At 34.6% G+C, this 6,854-nt stretch overlaps 1 pseudogene; it reads right to left on the bottom strand.

The window, feature by feature from the left end:
* Positions 1–6,854, bottom strand: part of LOC106459291 — a 98,192-nt pseudogene that overhangs the window by 4,857 nt on the left and 86,481 nt on the right.

The following is a 6,854-nucleotide window of genomic DNA, read 5'->3' as shown; positions in this document are numbered from 1 at the left end:
ACCAAAGTATACCAACATTGTAAAATGATAAATAATTGAAGTGAAACAGTTTCACTACGATCTAATTTTGTTCAGAACAAGGAATAATGAATTAAAGCCAGTTTTAATTCATTAGATACGTTCATGAACTCTACTCCCATCATCAAATGTGCTCCCCCTTTCAGTCATGAGGAGTTATAATGTGACGACAAATCCCATTATTCATTTGTAAAGAGTAGCAAAGAGTTGGCCGTGGCTGGTGTTGACTAGCTGCCTTCCATCTAGTCTTTCACTTCAAAATTAGAAACGGCTAGCGCAGAAATCCCTCGAATTGCTTTGCGTGAAATACGACAAGCAAATATGAGCTCTACATACTTAAGAAAATTAGGATATAATAGCACAGTGACATTACATCTGAAGAAGCATGTTTTAGTAAAGGAACGTTTTAACCTTTATACAAGATAAATAAACACGCTCACCCGGAATTCTCCAAGCGTAGAAGCATCTACAACTGCCAGGATTCCCAGATATATACCCATGAAGAAGTCTGCTATGGCCAGATTACAAACCAGGAACCTGGGAACGTCCATTTTGCTGTGACCAAAGAGAAGAACAATGACAACGACACCATTACCCAACATGGCGAGAAGAAATACGATCCAGACTCCACACCGTAACGTCCACCAGCCAAATAAATCTTCGCATGGCATGAAAGGATCTTAAAAAAAAAGAATCCAGTGATTAACCTTCAGATGTCTTCTTCAATTTAGATTCTTCAAAAGGAGCAGTATTGCAATGTAGTGATTAAGCGTACGTGTTGTCAAATGAATAATTTTATCCAAGTAAAAAATAGTTTTTAGGTCTTGATTAAAACATATAAATAATTTCGTTCTGTTAGAAAACCTTGAGATTTAGCTCAGTGATATTTGACATATTGTTTGAAAATGACAGTAAAGAATTGCTCAACTAGAATAATGATAAAATAAATCTATTTGTTTTGAAGTTGTTTAGACATTCGATGCTGATAGAAATCCAGCTCTATAACCTCTTAAACAACTCATTCTATCAAACTGTCACGTTAGCATGTTCTTTTTTTTTTATGACAAATGCACTTTTCAGGTTAAATATTTTCAGCTTCAGGTGTTGTACCATCACACCATATGTCTGATGTAGTTGTAGTTTGTGATGATGGTGGTGGTGGTGACAAGACAGAGCAGGGAGTACTAACAGCATTTAGCACATCGTGATGTACAACAGACTCACAAGTGCATAACACCGACAAAAGAAATAATAAGAGTAATTAAAGATTGTATAAATTTCAGTGTCAGTAGTAATAGTTCAAAAGCATAGAGAAAATAATTCTGGTTGAGTAACAAGAAAGAACATACGAGGAGGTGGGTATACATTGGGTTGAGTACCAGGAAAGGACATACCAGGATGGGGTTATATTGGGTTGAGTAACAAGATAGTACCTGTCAGGATGGGGCTATACACTGGGTTGAGTAACAAGAAACTATAAGCACAGGATATACTAAATTGAGTAATAATGAAGCACATTCCAGGATGGGGTTAAACTGGGTTAAGTAACAAGAAAGTATAGGCACAGAATATACCAAATTGAGTAATAATGAAGCACATACCAGGCTGAGGTATACACTGGATTGGATAACGAGAAAGAAGCGCTTCCTCACTATTATACACAGACTTGTAGTCTTCAAAATACTCCTCAGCATATTGAGCTACGTTACCAGGGACGCTGTAATCTCGACCTCCCGTTTTCCATAACTTTTCAGCAAACTCTTCGAAATTAGAAGAGACATTTTCTGTGAAAAAAAAGGTCGAATATTTTTAAGTAGCACCATTTTTCTTAGTTTTAGATTTAACTGTTTGTTTAAAGACATCACAATGGTAAAAAAAATGCTTGGTTCTGTTCTCTTTACATTTTCATAATTGAAGATGTAGTGGCAGCGCGCTATCTTCTGGTTAAGAGTTGATTTCTTAGCTTAATAGACAGATATTCTACCATCCTAAGGTGAAATTCTTCCAAGAATGAATGAGGAAACTGAAAAACTGGAGGTAGGAATAACATTACATTCGTTTTGACAGTGATTGGTAATACTACTGGTGTTGTTGGTTTTAGCGTTACTATTCTTGGACCAGCTCTGCAATCGAATAAAATATTTTTGTTTGTTTTTGATTAAACACAAAGCTAAATAATGGAATATATTTTGCTGTATCCACCACGGGTATTGAAAGTCGTTTTTTTTAACGTTATAAGCCCTTACACTTAGCACTGAGCCACCGGGGAGCCGAATAATAGAACACTGCCATTAGATCCTCATGTGTGAAAATTAAAGTAAAATAGAATATGAACCTCGATCCTTGAATTTGTATACGCACGAGCAAATTAACTATATATATATGTTAAAATGTATCTAACTGCACTATACAATACATAGATGAATAAATAGACAGACAAAGAAATATGTAAGCCGCCATCTTGCCTCACAGATAGTATTCTTAGTTTTTCAAATGGAACTTTTATATACATATAAGTAAAGAGAGGCTGACAGATAGTCAGAATGCTTTGTTCTCATAGTAGTTTTATATAAATTCTGAAAGACACATATAATGTCTAGTAATAATGATATAATGTCTAGTAATAATGTAAATGAATGCGTGTGTGTGTGTTTTCTTACAGCAAAGCCACATCGGGCTATCTGCTGTGTTCACCGAGGGGGAATCGAACACCTGATTTTAGCGTTGTAAATCTGAAGACTTATCGCTGTCCACTGGGATGCAAGTTAATGCTGAAAGATATACAGAGTGTCGAAATGTTTTTTCTCTTAGTTTTTATATGTATGTAATTGCTGGACACTTAATAAAAAACAATGCATAATTTTTTATTCCCTTCTCGACTTAAGAAGACATCTCTTTCTTACCGTAAACATCTCTAACATTGGTGTTCCAGATGCTCATATCCACGTCATCATTCGACCAAACATCTGTAACATTGGTGTTCCAGATGCTCATATCCACGTCATCCTTCGATAGCCAAACGATGGTTTCTTGGAGCGTGGAAGGTCGTGAAGTAGGTTTTTGAGTGACGGGTAGGAAAGCACAGCAGTGGTAAGCATACGATAGAGCTAAGGTGTGGACCCGGGGGAACGACTCTGGGGGAGGAAATTCCTTCAGTTTGGGGTTGTTGAACGTCTTAAGCTGTCGCAAGTTTTGCAGACCTTGGGTGGGAAGTGTAGAAAACAGGTTGTTTCCAAGGTTCCTTTATAAAACAAAAACTGAAGATAATTATTAATCAGTCTTGTTAGTTTGTGTCTAAGCCCAAACTACACAATGCCCTATCTTTGCTGTATCTACAGCGGGAATCGAACCCTGATATTTTCGTTATAAGACCCTCAACATTATCGATGAACCACAGAGGTGGTCTAACTCAATCTTTTATTTACGTTTAACCAACTGCATAACTACTGTTCTGTACACACAGTGAAGTTATAAACAATTTATTTTGTTCTCGCAAACGATACTTTTATGATAAAGTACATTTCGGAGTGAGGACATCACGCACACACAATACTGTAAGCACATTCTATACAATATTATAAAGATATTCTAATATATATAAATAAATGAAGAGATAAAACTATACTGATAGTATCGAAGCCTCGTATTTCACGTGCTTCTTCACACACCTCATGTTTGGAGACAGCTTCAACACGTAAACAAACCACAAAGTGTAGTAAACATATTGATGAAGAACAGCATGACTATTTGATCTTAGACAAAAAATATTTTAGAAAGTGTAAATTACCATTACTCAAATTATGATGAAGTAACAAAGGCTAAACTGGGGTGACTGTTTCAATCAAATTAGTTGGAAAATCAGAGTCTGACTTGACGTAAGAGTTAATGGCTTATTTAAAATGTCATCTCACAGTCGACATTTATGGATTAATGATAATTCAGACGCATATCTTATATTATACCAAAATGCATTGTTTAACTGAAATTCATATATTTGCCGGAAGTAATTTGGAGGTGTAATTCTAATGAAATTCTTAATTTTCGCCAATGTTTTTTTATTAGAACTCTTAAAACTAAAGTTTAGATTATTCTTTTTGGTTCAGTTTATTTAAAGTCACAAGATATGCCAGATAATTTAGTAACCAACGTTGAATAAAACAATAACTTACAGCTCTCTTAGCTGTGGAACTACAATAACTTACAGCTCTCTTAGCTGTGGAACTACAATAACTTACAGATCTCTTAGCTGTGGAACTACAATAACTTACAGATCTCTTAGCTGTGGAACTACAATAACTTACAGATCTCTTAGCTGTGGAACTACAATAACTTACAGCTCTCTTAGCTGTGGAACTACAATAATTTACAGATCTCTTAGCTGTGGAACTACAATAACTTACAGCTCTCTTAGCTGTGGAACTACAATAACTTACAGATCTCTTAGCTGTGGAACTACAATAACTTACAGCTCTCTTAGCTGTGGAACTACAATAACTTACAGCTCTCTTAGCTGTGGAACTACAATAACTTACAGATCTCTTAGCTGTGGAACTACAATAACTTACAGATCTCTTAGCTGTGGAACTACAATAACTTACAGATCTCTTAGCTGTGGGACTTGCGCAAAAGCGTGGATGTCGATGTACGTAATCCGGTTGTTCTTCAAGTCTTTGTTATATTTGAAGTCCATGTTTTTTATTTGATATACGAAACTGTTTTCAGTATTGTAGTGGTTGTTATATTTGAAGTCCATGTTTTTTATTTAATATACGAAACTGTTTTCAGTATTGTAGTGGTTGTTATATTTGAAGTCCATGTTTTTTATTTGATATACGAAACTGTTTTCAGTCACTACAATACTGAAAACAGTTTCGTATATCAAATAAAAAACATGGACTTCATATATAAAAACCACTACAATGTTTCGCATTCTTTAGACAACCTGCGAAAGCGCTGACATATATTGAAGTTATGGGTTTCACTGTGGGCAAATCGCCATTATTTCAAGATAGTTATGCCTAACCCTTATTTTGTTACTTTGTTTCAGAATTTTCGAGCAGAGCTATACAAAGAGAGCGAACGCAGCTATTCAATAGGATCCATCGCTAGCTCTTGGGCTACTCTTGTTTGATCAAATTTCAGAATTTATTGTCACTCTAGAAGTGCGTTCACGGCCCTAAAGTGCCAAGCGGCAACGGGTTGCGAACCACAAGTCATCAGACTCATAGTAAGGACATGTACAGTAACCAATATCCTACGCCCAACCTATAAAAAACATACCATAGTACCAAAAACTGATAACTCGAACGCTTTCCGAAAAGTGTAGGCATCTTTCTTCAGTAGTGAATTGGTCATCCCTGGAAATTATTCAAAGTTACATTTTCGTGTTATTGGATTTCTTGTATGAGAAACCTATTAATATGCATTTCATTACCCAGTAAATATCTGAGCGTCAAACAGAACTAAAGAAACTGTTCTGTAGGCGCCGAAAACAATTGAATAAAACAATAGCTGTAGGTTAAAAGATTAATCTATACCAAGAACACATTATTAATGTGAAGGTACAATTTACAGGCACACTCGACTATGGAAACCAAATAACTTAGACTTTTGGAGAGAATTCACCTTAAATAATATTTTTTGTTTATGTTATTGGCGACGTTTCGAGTAAATGATTTTTTCCCCAAGTCAGGAACAAGTCTGTCGGTTGATGACAATCTACGTCAAGAGCGTTCTGAATGGAATACAGTACACGAGAAAGAAACATGAATTTGAACCAATACATGCAGAATCAGCAAGTAAAGTGACACCGCAGTGGATAGAAAGTTGCTGTGGAACTGAATGTATGAAACTATACGTTTTGACATTGTTTGGCGTTCGTAAGTAGTGTGATGCTACAGAAAATTGGTCAATTTTGGAAAGAGTATGTAACAGTCAAAATACATACGTATTGGCATACACATACTCTCTCACGAACAGCTTCAGAATACAATGTTTTTCAACCAATTTCTGTTGTCAAATCATGAAGAGAACAAAAGAAAACATGCTAAAGACATGCAATAAAGGTTTTCATCAGAAACTATTTAGAAAACTACAACTAATCGTTCACATAGTATTGCATGTTAACAATACTGAAAAATCAGAAACTATTTAGAAAACTACAACTAATCGTTCACATAGTATTGCATGTTAACAATACTGAAAAATCAGAAACTATTTAGAAAACTACAACTAATCGTTCACATAGTATTGCATGTTAACAATACTGAAAAATGCATTGTTGTCCATTTTCTGAATCCTAATAGAAAAACAACATTAAAAATTCCATTTCACTGAAAGAATTTCTACATAGGAAACCTAATATACAAAACAGTATTAGAATTTATACTTTTATTAAAAGCTTTTGAGGAATACCTATAGTGAAGCGACTATTATTCAAAAAATGCATACAACAACATAAAAATGATGCAAACAACGCACGATAATTTGTTTGTATTGCTTATAACACAGACAGTATTACTACGATGAATTGCATGGTATTGTAATAATATTTGTGGCATTACACAATATATATTAATATTCAAATAGTATATATGAAAATTGTATATTCCGATTTTTAACTTATCCAAATAGCTTAGTTCAAGTTTTCTTTCATATATTTTGTAGTGTTATCTTTTTTTTCTTTTTTTGGTGAAGGCCAATATATATATATATATATATATATATATATATATATATATATATATATACACACACTATTATTTATATATATATATAGTAGTACGTAGTTACGTTAGTTAGTTGGTGGTCGGACGACGCGTACGTCGTCCGTCCGT

The sequence above is a fragment of the Limulus polyphemus genome, unplaced genomic scaffold, assembly GCF_000517525.1.
Source record: "Limulus polyphemus unplaced genomic scaffold, Limulus_polyphemus-2.1.2 Scaffold588, whole genome shotgun sequence".
In the NCBI taxonomy this organism is placed as follows: domain Eukaryota; kingdom Metazoa; phylum Arthropoda; class Merostomata; order Xiphosura; family Limulidae; genus Limulus; species Limulus polyphemus.
This window is presented reverse-complemented; position numbering and strand designations above follow the sequence as displayed.